The sequence below is a fragment of the Macaca fascicularis genome, chromosome 12, assembly GCF_037993035.2.
Source record: "Macaca fascicularis isolate 582-1 chromosome 12, T2T-MFA8v1.1".
In the NCBI taxonomy this organism is placed as follows: domain Eukaryota; kingdom Metazoa; phylum Chordata; class Mammalia; order Primates; family Cercopithecidae; genus Macaca; species Macaca fascicularis.
This window is the reverse complement of record NC_088386.1, coordinates 106164504-106179411: the sequence shown is the minus strand read 5'-3', so window position 1 is coordinate 106179411 and position 14908 is coordinate 106164504. Positions and strand designations below refer to the sequence as shown.

Here is a 14908-nt window from a genome sequence, read left to right as displayed (position 1 = left end):
AGACGCCTAGGCCTAATAAACAACTTCAGTAAAGTTTCAGGATACAAAATCAATGTATAAAAATCAGTAGCACTTCTATCACCAATAGCCCCTGTGGAAAGGAGTTTGGAGATTTAAAATCATTCTGAAAAAAAAAAAAAAAAAAAAAAACAAAAAAAAACCTGCACTCATATTTATCACAGTAATATTCACAATAACAAAGACATGAAATCAATGTAGGGGCCCATCAATGGTGAATTGGATAAAGAAAATGTGGTACACATACACAATGGAATACTACATAGTTATAAAAAAGAATGAAATTTCCTTTGCAGCAACATGAAGGCAGCTGGCAGCCATTATCCTTAGCAAATTAATGCAGAAACAAAAAAGCAAATACCACGTTCTCACTTATAAGTGGGAACTAAACACTGGATCCACACAGATATAAAGATAGAAATAATACAATGAGGACTGCAAAGGGAAGTTGGGGGGATGGAAGGTTGAAAAACTCTCTGTTGGGTATTATATTTACTATTTGGGTAACAGGATCAATAGAAGCCCAAACCTCATCATTATGCCATGTAATAAACCTGCACATTTACCCCATGAATCTAAAATTTTTAAAAACGATAAGAGAAACTTTGGAAACTGTGCAAATAAATGGAAATCAAACAATAACAATATGCTCCTGAATGACCATTATTGGGTCAAAAAATAAATGGAGGAAATCAAAAATAAAATGGATGAAATCAAAATACAAAATGCCAAAACCTATGAGATACAGGAAAACCAGTGCTATGAGGAAAGCTTATAGCCATAAATACCTACATCAAAAAATAGAAAGATTTAAAATAAACAATCTAATGATGCACCTCAGGTAACTAGAAAAACAAGACCAAACCAAACCAAAATTAGAAGAAAAATAAAGATCAGAGAAGAAATAAATAAAATACAGAAAAAACCCCAAAGAATTAATGGAACAAAAAGTTGTTTTTTTCAAACAAATAAAAAATTAACTACTTTCTATACTAACCAAGAAAAAAGGTGAAAAGACAAATAAACAAAATGGAAATAAAAAACATATTACACCTGGTACCACAGAAATACAATAGATCAAAGACTATTTGAACAAATATATATAAACAAACTGGAAAACCTAAAAGAAATGGATAAATTCCTAGACACATACAACCTACCAAGACTGAATAAAAAAAAATTAGAAAACCCAAACAGACCAATAACAAGTAATGAGATCAAAGCAGTAACAAAAAGTCTTCTAACAAAGAAAAGTCCAGGACCAGATGGCTTCACTGCTGAATTCTACCAAATTCAAAGAAAAACTAACACCAATTCTCCTCAAACTATTTCAGACATTGGAGAGGAAAGAATTCTTTCTAATTCATTCTACCAGGCCAGAATTACCCTCAGCCTAAAATCAGATAAGAAAGCAAAACCACCACTAAAAATACTGTAGACTAATAGCCCTGATGAACATAGATGCAAAATGCAAAAATCCTCAACAAAATACTAGCAAGGTAAATCCAATAGCACATCAAAAAAATAATACACCATGATCCCTGGTATTTATCCCAGTGATTCATGGATAGTTCAACATATGCAAATCATTGAATGTGACACCTCACATCAACAGAATGAAGAATAAAAACCATACAATTATTTCAATGAATGCAGAGAAAGTATTTGATAAATTTCAACATCCCTTCATGATAAAAACCTCAACAAAGTAGGCATAGAAGGGATGTACCTCAACATAATGGAAGGCACATATGACAAACCCATAGCTAAGATAATACTGAATGAAGAAAAGCTGAAATCCTTCCCTCCAAGAACTAGAATAAAACAAGAATGCCCACTTTCACCACTCCTATTCAACATAGTGCTAGAAATCCTAGCCAGAACAATCAGGCAAGAGAAAGAAATAAAAGGCAGCCAAATTGGAAAAGAGGAAGTCAAATTGTCTCTCTTTGCCAATAATATAATTTTTTGTCTAGGAAAACTTAAAGACTTCACCAAAAACGTTTTAGACATGATAAATTCAATAAAGTTTCAGGATACAAAAATCAATTACAAAAATCAGTAGCATTTGTATACACAATAATGAAGTAGCTGAGAAAGAAATTAAAAATGCAATACCACTTATAATAGCTACAAGAAGATAATGAAATACCTAGGAATAAATTTAACTGAGATAAAAGACCTGTACAAGGAAAACTAAAAAGTACTGGTGAAAGAAATTGAAGACACAAAAAATGGAAATACATTTCATGCTCATGGATCAGAAGAATTAATATTGTTAAAATGGCCATGCTGCCCAAAGCAATCAACAGTTTCAGTGGAATCCCTATCAAAATACCGATGTCATTTTTCACAGGATTAGAAAAAACAATCCTAAAATTTTCATGGAACCAAATAAGAGCCCAAAAAGCCAAAGCAACATGAGCAAAAGGAACAAAGCTAGAGGCATCACATTACCTGATTTCAGCATATATTACAAGGCTATAACTAAAACAGCATAGTATTAGTAAAAAAAAAAAACAAAAACAAAAACAAAAAAACAGTTACATAGACTAATGGAATAGAATGGAGAATCCAGGCCAGGTGCAGTGGCTAATGCCTGTAATCCCAGCATTTTGGGAGCTCGAGGCAGGCAGATCACTTAAGACCAAGAGTTTGAGCTCAGTCTGGCCAACATGGCAAAAACCCATCTCTACTAAAAATACAAAAAATTAGCCAGGCATGGTAGTATGTACCTGTAATCCCAGCTACTCGGGGGGTAAGGCAGGAGAATCACTTAAACCTAGGAGGTAAAGGTTGCAGTGAGCTGAGATTTGCCTCTGCTCTCCAGCCTGGGCAACAGAGCAAGACTCTGTCTCAGGAGAAAAAAAAAAATAGAGAGAATCCAGAAATAAATCTATGTATTTACAGCCAACTGATTTTTGACAAAGGTGCCAAGAACACACATTAGGGAAATGACAGTATCTTCAATTAATGGCGATGGGAAATTTAGATATCTACATGCAGAAGAATATAGATATCTTCTATCTAAGCCCCTATCTTCACTACATCAAATAATAATTCAAGGTAGATTATAGACTTAAACATAACATTTAGAACTATAAAACTACTAGAAGAAAACGGAGGGAAAACTCTTCAGTACATTGGTCTGGGCAAAGATTTTACAGCTAAGATCTCAAAATCACAGGCAACAAAAATTAAAATAGACAAATGGTAGCATATTAAATTAAAAAGCTTCTGCATATCAAAAGAAACAACCAAGAGAGTGAAGAGACAACCTGTTAAATGGGAGAAAATATTTGTAAGCTATTCATCCATCAAGGCATTAATATCCAGAATAGATAAGGAACTCAAACAACTCAACAACCAAAAAACCCCCACAAATAATCATATTAAAGTGGGCAAAGGACACAGATATTTCTGAAAATAAGGCATACAAATGGCCATATACAAATGGTATATGAAAAAATACCCAACATCCACTATGCATCAGAGAAATGCAAATGGAAACCACAATGAGATATCATCTTACTCCAGTTAGAATGACTGTCATTAAAAAGACGAAAAATACCAGATGCTGGTGAGAATGCAGACAAAAGGAAACTCTTACCTGTCGATGGGAAGGTAAATTAGTACAACCACTATGAAAAATAGTATGATGATTTCATTAAAAACTAAAAATAGAACTACCATACAATCCAGCAATTCTACTTCTGAGTATTTATCCAAAGGAAAAAGAAATCAGTACATGAATATCTGTACTTGCATGTTTGTCTCAGTCCTAGTCACAATGGCAATAGCACAATAGCACTATCCAAACATCCATTTGTCTGTTGATAGACACTTAGGTTAGAATCAATTCAGTAAACAATATAACCATGAGCACTGTCTCATGGAATTTATGGTCTAAGTGAGATGGACAATAATCAATAAATGATGCAAGTATTATAAGCTATGAGTCCACCAAATGAAGTATTGCAATATGGGATGAGAGGAGTGTGAAACCCCTTTGAAGAGAGGACTCACTTCTAAGGTAAGACCTGAAAGACAGGGAATAAAAGCCTTCATCGAAAGAAAGATTAGAAGAACAATTCAGGAAGAAAGAACATCATATCATACCAAAGAATGAACTGAAGAAGGCCAGAATGACTGTATTCCAGTATGTGAGGGGGACAGTGACACGAGATGTTGTGGGAGCTCATCCATTCCTCATGAATATTCTAGGAAACATAAATCACTGGGAGGGGACATACTATAAAAATAACTCTACTCAAACACTGGTCTGCTTTAGATAGGCCCCCTCCTTTACACCTAAAGAAGTATTTACAATTTGAGGGAAGAAATGGAATCAGACTAAGCATAAGACATGAAGACTCAGAACCTGTTGGTTCCTCATCCTCCATGCTCCAACTAGGTGTTTCTCCCTTTGCCAAGATATCTGGAATTTCCAGACTTGCAATATTAATGCACAGCCCTGTACATGGTCTTGTATACCTAAGATAAGAGAGCCCAGTCATGAAGCCAGAGAAATGCAAAATAAGAAATTTTGCTACAATTATTTAGCAAAAGTTAAAGAATATGAAGACTAAATCTGAGGGAAACCCTAAGGTATATTGGATTTAACCATTATTGGAGACATAAACAGGTTTAGTCAGAAAGTTTCTGGTGCATCTCAAGGAATTATGTGACAGCTTTAGAGTTTGAAGACCACATTTCTTGAGTGTTCAGACTTAAAATTCTGTCTTTGTGTAAGACCTTTCAGACTGTTTGTTGAAGAAAGAGACTGTGAAATGTAAGGCCTAGAAGTCATATTGTAACGTTGCAGGCTAGCCAGGTGTTGAGGGACCCCTTGCTATTTATTTGGCCATGTTGTAATGCCCTTTCCAATCCCAAATTCAGTCTTGCTTCTAGAAGATTATTGAAATGGGACTTGTGAGATATATAGTCTCTTTCAACAAACAGCAATATAATTCTTCCTTTACACATTCCAGGGAAGAAAAAAAAAAATCTCCTTTCCAGTCAGTACACAGGCTGTGATGCACTGAAACTACCTGAATCCTAACTGCCAAAAGGGCACCAGGGAGGATTTTAATATATGCAGTACCAGTGTGTCAAAAGCAGCATCTTACGAGAGATTTAATCTTCATTTGAAAGAGTGCGACACAAATGCTCCCGTGGGGCTCACCTCCAGGGCTGCTGCTGTTTTCACACTTGATGAGAATCAATATGTGTGCTTGATCTTGACTACAAATATTTCATTAGAAGCTGAGAAAAGGGCCCCTGCTACCCCATTTTGCTTTCTTCCCGGCTTTACTGGTCCCAGTTTCTTCCATGTCAGAAATGCCCATCACATTTCATATAAAAGAATGCATCCAGCAAATTAAAAAGCTAGAGACCTGAAATGGAAATTAATAATTACAGGGAAACAGGTGTCTCACATTTTTAAAATCCTGGCCCTGGTTTACAGCAGCATAAGGGTGCCCTTTGTGCTGTTTCCTCCTCTAGCAGAACTGCTCCAAACACAAGGACCGGGGCTGCCAGTCCCTCAAGAATGCCTAACGTGCCATAGGGTGGCCTCCTGGAGACGTGAATACTCTCTTGGGCCCGAATTAGAAAACCTTGACCAGGACAAGTAGAAGCAAATGCACTGTCAGCCATGGGCTATTCTTGTCCCTGCAGTTGTTGCCCATCTTCAAAATGGAGACAGCCAGACTCATGCTGTCTGAAGACCCTAAGACAGGCTTGACACAGGGTCCCTCTGTTTTTTATCCCACCCAATGTCATTCATTTTTACCTTGGAAGGCAGTATTATTTCTTCTCCCTATCAAACTTTGTATTAAAGCATAACATACATTTAGAAAAATGCAGAAATCTTAAGTGTACAACTTGATGAATTATCACAAAGTGAACAAATTTGTGTAACCAACAGCTCCTTCACTACCCGATCCTCCTCTCCACTACCCAACACTCCTCTCCACTACTATCCTGTCTTTGAATACCATCAGGTAGTTTCTCTTAGTCTTGAACTTTATATAAATGGAGCCATAACACTATGTGAGACTGATTCATCTTACTACATGTACCTGTAGTTTGTTCATTCTTATTGCTGGGTAGTGTTCCATTACAAGGATATATGATATTCTATCCATTTTACTGCTAATGGGCATTTGGGTTGTTTCCAGTTTTGTGCATTTATGAATATTATTGCTAAAGATGTTTATGTACTTTTTTTTTTTTGAGATAGAGTCTTGCTCTTGTCACCCAGGTTGGAGTGCAATGGTGTGATCTCAGGTCACTGCAACCTCTGCCTCCCAGGTTCAAGCAATTCTCCTGCCTCAGCCTCCCAAATAACTGGGATTACAGGTGCCCACCACCACGCCTGGCTAAATTTTTGTTTTTTTAATAGGGACAGGGTTTTGCCATGTTGGTCAGGCTGACCTCAAATTCCTGACCTCAGGTGACCTTGGCATCCCAAAATGCTGGGATTACAGGCGTGAGCCATCGTGCCCAGCCTATGTACATCTTTATGCATATACATACACATCTGTGTGGGACATATGACTATGAGCGAAATTGTTGACTTTTAAGATATGCACATGTTTAGTATTTATTCTTGGCCTTTTTGTCCTGGATGGTGCTTTTCACTTTATTTCCCAGAAAAATATCAGCGGCCAAAATGTCTTTTGCCAGTTTCTTCTTGGAATTATGCTAAATATTGTAGGATGATGATGAGTTAATGAGCAGTCATTGCCCTTGTACATTTCTGCTCTCAACTCCTTCTCAGGAGGCAACCAAGAAGGATTTCTGATCACTAGTCTGACCATTTGGTTACTGTTCTCTTACTGCCACAGCCCCTTTTCTTGAGGTAGTCCCTGCATCGTGTGCCCTTCCTTGCCATGGTCTGGGATTTTCTGTCCCTTTCATACTCCCTGCCTCTTGCCAGAATCACATACTACAGCATCAGAATTACCCAGTGAAGCAATCTCTGAGCAATTTTAATCACTATAAATGTCCTTCCTTGAGAAATCCTACACCCCCACCTCCAGGGGAAGCAGCATGTTAACCATGTAAAGAATCATGCTGACTCAATTTCTACATGACTTACTATCTGCTTCATAAAACAAGATTCCTGAGCACTGGTTCCAGGCTGGCCCTGGACACATCATGACCTCTAACAAGGTAACTCTGAGAGCAAAAGAAGAAAAATACCAGTCTTCACTTACACAAGGATTGGATTTATGAAGTGTTAAAGAAACAATACTAATTTAAAACTTAGCGATGAAAGGAGTGTAAACATTAAAAAAAATCATCTTTATTATTCAGTCCCAGTCCTTTATCAAGCTTGCACTTAAACACCCATCTATTCTTAAAAGGAAACAGTTTACATTTTAGAACATTTTTGGAGTACCTCATAGTCCCCAGTTAGAAAGTTATTTATTTGTAACTGAAAATTATTTTACTCATCCCTGATAGTCACACATAAAGAACAGCTGATGACTATTCTCTTAATAGCAACATTTTATCAATTAAAATTGCTTTTAAGCCACCATTTTCTTCCTTCAACTAAATACCTCCAAAGCCATTAACTTCTCTGAATGGGTTCTAATAGTCAATTTTGTTCATCTTCATTCTTCTCTTCTAATTATTCAAATATTCAAAATTATTTCTCTGGCTCAGATTTTGGGGCTCCAAACTGTCTTGAATCATTTAAGTATATCTGGCAACAGCAAAACCCATAACATTCTTTCATTCATTTATTCATCCATTCCTTTAAAAAATGTTTTGAGCTTACTATGAGTTGGGAGCTGGAGATTCATTGGAGAACCAGAAAGATGAGTCCCTGATCTGATAAAGCTCACTTCCTAAATATATTAGAAAACAAATAAAAATTTAAAAATTATAAAGTCCATGAGAATAATAAAAACAGTTGCTGGGCTAAGTAATAACTGGAGTAGGAGTAGCATGATTCCATTAGGTCTTTCAGAGAAAGTAACATTTGGATTAAAATCGAAACGATCTTGGGTAGTAGCCGTGAAAGAGTATATAGAAAAAGTGTTCTGAGAAAATGGTACAGCAATGTCAGGCACTGAGGAGAGAAAGTCAGAATGGCCAGAATATAACCAACAAGCAGGCAAGAACTCAGAGAAGTTCAGGGAGACAAGTGGGGACTAGAGCAAATCCAGCCTTGTTGGCCATTGTTAGGAGTTCATCTTGTAAGTTCCAAATGTGATGATACCATTAATGAATAATGACATACATAAACTTTTCTCAGATAAGTGCTAGGCTTATGATTACTTAGTTATTGTGCATTCTTCCAATTTGTGTACACCCAAGATCTCCCTGCCATTGGCATTACTAACATTCCAGTAATTCTTTTGCTTCTTTGAGGCCCTCTTCTTCTAAAACATAACCTTCAATTGGATCCTTTTTTTTTTTTTTTTTTTTGAGACAGAGTCTCGCCCTGTCACCCAAGATGGAGTGCAATGGTGCAGTCTTGGCTCACTGCAACCTCTGCTTCCTGGGTTCAAATGATTTCCCTGCCTCAACCTCCAAAGTCACCCACCACCACGCCCAACTAATTTTTCATATTTTAGTAGAGACGGGCTTTCACCATGTTGGCCAGGCTGGTCTCAAACTCCTGACCTCGTGATCCGCCCACCTTGGCCTCCTAAAGTGCTGGGATTACAGGCATGAGCCACTGTGCCCGGCCGTATCATTTTTTTTTTAACAAGGCAAAATGTAATTCTACTACAACTGAATAGCTGAGGTGTGATCCTCGTTGTTTTTCACATGTCGTTATCCTTCCCTTAGTCATTACGAAGTGGTAGGGTTTAGATTTCATTAAAACTGGGTTGTACTTCTGTTTTTGACACTTTGTTTTTTGTTTTATGGGTGTTTTTATTCTGTTGCCCAGGCTAGAGTGCAGTGGCATAATCATGACTCACTGCAGCCTCCAACTATGGAGCTCAAGCGATCCTCTTGCCTCAGCCTCCCTTCAAGGAGGGACTACAGGTGTGCACACCATGGCTGGCTTGTTTTTAACACTTTTACTGTGGGCAACTAGCATGTAACTTTACCTCTGAGTCTTTTTATCCATAAAGTGAAAATGATAATACCTACCTCAGAATTGTGGGGATTAAAGGAAATGGAAATGTTAACCCTCAACAGATGGCCACTAATAATACACTTTTCAAAAAGCAAAAACCATAGAACTTTGCAGTAAAAATGAGACACTGGATTTTACCCTATCCATTCTTCTAATTTTGTATTTAAGCATCTCTGAAGCTAAAATAATTGTCAGTAGTCACACAGCTAGTAGCTAGTTAGGAATAAACCAGATCTCACTAAATCAATATTCTAATAGAAAAATAATTCAACCACCTACTACTTTAGCTTTGAGGTTGGGCTTTATGAACTCCATAATTATTCTCTGAATCAATCACAAATGCAGTCTGATTCTTAATGAGGCAAGTTGAAATTGGAAAAAACTGTGGTCCAATAAATGCTACTTATTAGGGCTTGGGAGATTCAGAACCATGAACTCTACTTTTTACTCAATTTGTTAAGGGGGAAAAAGTCAATAAGATGATGTGGTTTCTGTATAGATTTCATCCACCAAATGTGGATTGTGACTTATAGACAGCTCAGGAGAGGAAATAAACCTTAGTTGACCGAAGAACCTTGGTAAGCAAATTATTGGAGATAGTGGATGTGTCAACTTAGGGCCAAAATCTTGAGGAGGAACTGTGGTGTCATTAAATAATGTGAAAGCCACTTACTTCAAGTGCTTACTATTGAAAAGTTTTCAAGTAGTTATCACACACATGAACTGATTTATGTAAATGTAAGGGGAAACAATCCTGAGTCTTAATTGCAGGTTTAACAAGTTGGCTTTTACATATGGTTTTGCTTATATTTAATCTTTATTGTTGACTTTTTAATTTTTTATTTTATTGTTTATTTATTGTATAAGCAAAGTGTAGTCAGAGAAGAAAAATAAAAATATAGATTAGCAAATAAAATTAACTCATAATTCTACCACTCAGAAATAACTATTAACACAAGTATGCACACACAGACACACACATGTTAATTCACACACTTAAATTCTTATTTTGCTCTATGACAAAGGGAATTAACATAAGCTTTTAAACCTAATATAGTACTTCATTATATCAAAAAAATTCATAAAAATGAAAAAGATATTTCATACTATACACTTCAAAATTTCACAATTATTGTGCTAAGTACTTAATTACCCAACAATCCCTTTTCTTCAGGAATGTATAAAGGCGTTATGACAACAAATTCAACTATAATTCAACAAGCTTTATTAAACACTTTTAATTGTTCCAATATTTAAGAAAATATAAAATAAGGACTATATTTTTAAGGAATTATTCCTGCAAGGAGCACACAAAAATTTCAACTTGAGCAAAATGATTGATAGGAAGCAAGAAATACACATTGAATTTCTGATCAATGTCCCTCTTCAGTGTTTCCATTACAAAGTGGCAACAACACTTCCTAACTCCTCCTTCATAACAGTATTATAAAAGCAGATAAATTTCATTATGCACTTTGCTCTCTCAATATTTTTTAAAGTTTGCTGTCACCTACTTGCTATTCCAGTCCTCTGGATAGATGGAATTTCTACTATAGTTTGCAGACACAGAAGATGAATTTTTAAATTTTATATATCTAGAGAGAAATCAATCTTTTTGTGGGGTAGCAGGAAGGACAATTGATGAAGCCACTTTTAACCTACTTTGTAAGTTTGGGCTCTTTTACATTTTTTTCTAACTTGGTTTAGTATCTCCTTAATACTACAAGGTACCTTATACACTGCTGCTTCTTTTGCTTGGAGTTCTCTTCCCCTTCCCTTCACCTATAAACTCCCCTCTTCCTGTGGTTCCCAATCCAATTATCCCTTCCTTAAGGAGGCCTTTGCCAATGCCTACAAGTCAGTTTTCCCAGCTCCCATGTTTGCATATTCCCAGTTTATATCCTCTTTCAAATATCTCAGTTTTCCAAGGGAACAAGAACCAAATTCATCTTGTTCAACCAGTAATACTAATGCCTATCATATAATAGGTGAGAAATATATGTGGAATGAGTGAATGCCTGTGGTTGCCTGGTCAGTGAAATGAAGGAGAAATACTGGTCGCTCTCATTTCCCAGGCCCAACATTTCCAAATAGAAAATAATTATTTTATCTTAGCCAAAAGAACCGAAAAACTTATACTATCATACAAGAAATAGATTAATAACGTGGCAAAGCTTGGCTATGTGGCAAAAGAAACACAATGGATTAGAGATAGACTACAATAGACCAACTTTAGTAATGATTTTTTTTTCCTTTTGCCATTCCCTGCATTTTGGTATCTAAAAAAACTTAAGCAAATGGTACAGTTAAGTATGAGGAATACTTGGAAGATCTGGACACACAGCATGTCAGCTGTCACCAAGAACATGAATCCTCAGCTGTTGCCCTTTTTTTCTCCTTAGAAGTAAGTCCTGTCACACAGCACTATAAAAAGGAGGGGGCATGTCAAGAGAAATTTCATTTTGTTCTGATTATCATATTAAGTTACTCATGATCATTGTTTCAGAACACCTCTAAATTTGTTCTCCACGTGTAATTTCTATGAAACTAATAATGCCTATGTGACATACATATACATTGTGTCCAATAGGATCAACCATTTCAAAAAGACCTCAGTGCTATAAATTGTGAATATTTTTAGACTTTCCTTCTATAATATACCAGACCCCAAACACAAAGAATGTTGACTAAGAATGAGATCTTACACCTCTTTTCTTTGAAGTTTCAGATTTTCTACGTTTTGTTGTTGTTGTTGTCATTGGTTTGTTTTAGTTCTTGGTTGTTTTTTCTAAAATAAACTTTTTATTTTAGAATACTTTTAGATTAGCAAAATAGTTGAGAGGAGAGTTCAGAGAGTTCTTAAGTATCCCACACCAAGTTTTCTCTATTGTTAACATCTTACAGTATATGGTACATTTGTCATAACTAATGAGCCAATATTGATGCATCATTATTAGCAAAAGTCTATGTTTTATTCAGATATGCTTAGTTTTCACCTATGTCTTTTTTGAGATGGAGTTTCACTCTGGTCACCCAGGCTGGCGTGCACTGGCATGATTTCAGCTTACGGCAACCTCCGCCTCCCGGGTTCAAGCGACTCTCCTGACTCAGCCTCCCGAGTAGCTGGGACTACAGGCATGCCACCATACTCAGCTAATTTTTGTATTTTTAGTAGAGACAGAGTTTGGCAATGTTGGCCAAGATGTTCTCCATCTCCTGACCTTGTGATCCGCCCTCCTCGGCCTCCCAAAGTCCTGGGATTACAGGAGTGAGCCACAGTGCCCGGCCACTAATGCCCGTTTCTTTTCGGGATTCCATCTAGGATACTACATTACGCTTACTCACGATGTTTCCTTAAGCTTTTCAAGGCAGTAAAAGCTTCTCAAACAGTCCTTATTTTGGTAACATTGACAATTTTAAGAAGTTATTGTCAGAAATTTTGTAGAATATTCCCATAATTTGGGTTTGATGGGTGCTTTTCCTCATGATTAGACTGGGCTATGGGTTTTTGGTGGTCAAAGACTACCTCAACCATATGGTCAAGGTTAACATCAAAGTAATGTCATGCCATGCTAAGAGCAGATACCCTTGATATGATAAGAATGGTACTTTGTGATTTCTACTTTGAGGGAAAAATTCTACACCAACATATATTCCTCTGTGCATTCACAAATCAGTAATATATGTAGTTAATAACACAAAGGGATTTAGATATATAGTAGAATCAAGCAATTTCCCTTCATATTATGAAATAAAGTGCTCCTATTTCAAATTTGGGGTATTTGAGTTTTTAAGCCCAAGATCATTGGTGACATTACTAATGTAAAGCATATTTGGAGTGAGTGGATAAAACATATGGATTAATATATTTTATATTGTTTTAATTTCTTTTTTGAATGCAAGGAAGATCAAAATAGTTTTGCCCAGAACACATAAATCTCCTTTATCTGTTTAACTTTGTCATAGATTTTAAGGGGTTTGTGCACATGAAACAAAGTATTGATGCAAACTATGAGTTAAAGCAAAATATATCTATCTATCAGTAATTGCAGAAAATCCCAGTCTATCTTTGAATGATCCAAAGGAAAACTGGTGAACAAATTTCTGCTATTTATGAAGATATTTCTGTTATAAACATAGCATTATTTTTAAAATCTATTCTGATTATTTAAATATGAGAATATTCTAGGTAAAATATGTTCAGATTCTTCTGTCTTGTATGTAAAAAATGAGCACCAGCAGCTAAATTTAGGTAATGATTGAGTCCTTGGTATGGGGAAACAAGGGAAGGAGCTATCAAAATGTTTTTCCTGTAACATACATGGATAAAATAATCCAGTAGTTCATGCCACCATGTGAAATAGGAGACTGATTAATTGTGGGTCAATTGTAACTAAGGTGAATTATTTCTGCTCTGAGAGTCTTAATCTTGCTTAGTTGTAATATATGGCAGAAATAGTGACCTTCTCCAAGTTGGTGAATGCTTTTATATCAGACCCAAGAAAGTGGCTAATGAATCTATATCTTTAAACACAACTACATTTAACAATTAGAATATGTGTGTATTTATAATACATTTGTATACTTGTATGGATGTATATATACACACATAAAGTAAATGTATATGTGATGTATATATACCCTTTATATATCTAAAATGTATAAATGTGCTTTTAAAACCCAAACTATTTTTTAAACTAGTTAATAACTACTCATTAATTAAATATTTCACAAGTTAAAACAACAGAAATGAGAGTGGGATTGAGCAATAACTGATTACTAATAGTAATCCCCTCTCTGGGCAGAATTTACCACATGCAAAGTTATAAAGTGCCCATTGGTTGTTTTATATTTCTTAATATGAGTCTAGCCTTGCAAACGGAGGAAACCAAGGACAGAAAAGGAAAAACTTTCAAGTTACCACAACTTGCACAGTGTTGATAATTAAAGCTCTTTTCTCTCTTTATGTCTCTAAAAATGTATTTTGTCTCTCTCATATGGACAAAAGATTTATGTGATAATGAGACTTTGCACCATTTAGAAAATAAATATCTACTTTTATTGAAAGCTACTTTACTATTAGAAAATTTGTTTTGCAAGAAGGTAAATCTTGCTGTCATTTCCATCCATTTGATATGCTCCATTAAATTATACAAAGAAAGTTAAATTATAGGAAGTCATGTTGAAGTTATTTTAGCATAGAATTCACTACAATTAAAGGAGAGAAAGACTGCCAGAATCTGTGCTCCCTAGAAGGGAAGCCACTTTAAGACATGATGGGCTTTCCTTATATGTCTGCTTTTTTATTTTTAACCACCACCACCTCTTTGCTGACCAACACTTCCTTGCAAATTATGGCAATGAGGGAGGAGCATGAGCAAAGAACCTGTGTGAAAGTTGGTGATACTCCCTGACAAAATTCCAAGTTGAAATGGAATCCTTCAGTAAAGTCTCTTAGGCAAGGAGGGAAAAAAAGATTTACGACTTCAGCAGAACTGTAATTCTACCAAGAAAAAGTACAGTCAATCTACCTCACTGTCATCAAAGGATCTGAAGCTGGCTCTGTCATATTTCTTTCTCCTTTATATATGGAGGTGTGGGGGAGGGGGGAAAGGAGAGAGAGTTAAAAAAAAATTGATGAAGCCCTGACCCTTTAGATTCCATTTATAGTCTGAGCCGGAATGCCATCCCCCTTGACTAGAGAACTATCCAATCCAGCCGCATGTGTCAAGATTCTATTAGGCACTAAGTGAAATATATATGCATGCCCTTATACCGTTTAAC

The 14908-nt window shown here is 36.0% G+C and overlaps 1 long non-coding RNA gene across 2 annotated transcripts in view; it reads right to left on the bottom strand.

Annotated features, from left to right (window-relative positions):
• LOC135966615 (uncharacterized) overlaps positions 1-4217 on the bottom strand; it is a 121887-nt gene extending 117670 nt beyond the window's left edge. For both annotated transcript variants that reach the window (XR_010580076.2, XR_012421448.1), the window contains exon 1: positions 4138-4217. This is a non-coding gene — a long non-coding RNA (uncharacterized lncRNA). The remainder of the gene's footprint in view (positions 1-4137) is intronic.
• Between the last annotated feature and the right edge of the window lie 10691 nt (positions 4218-14908).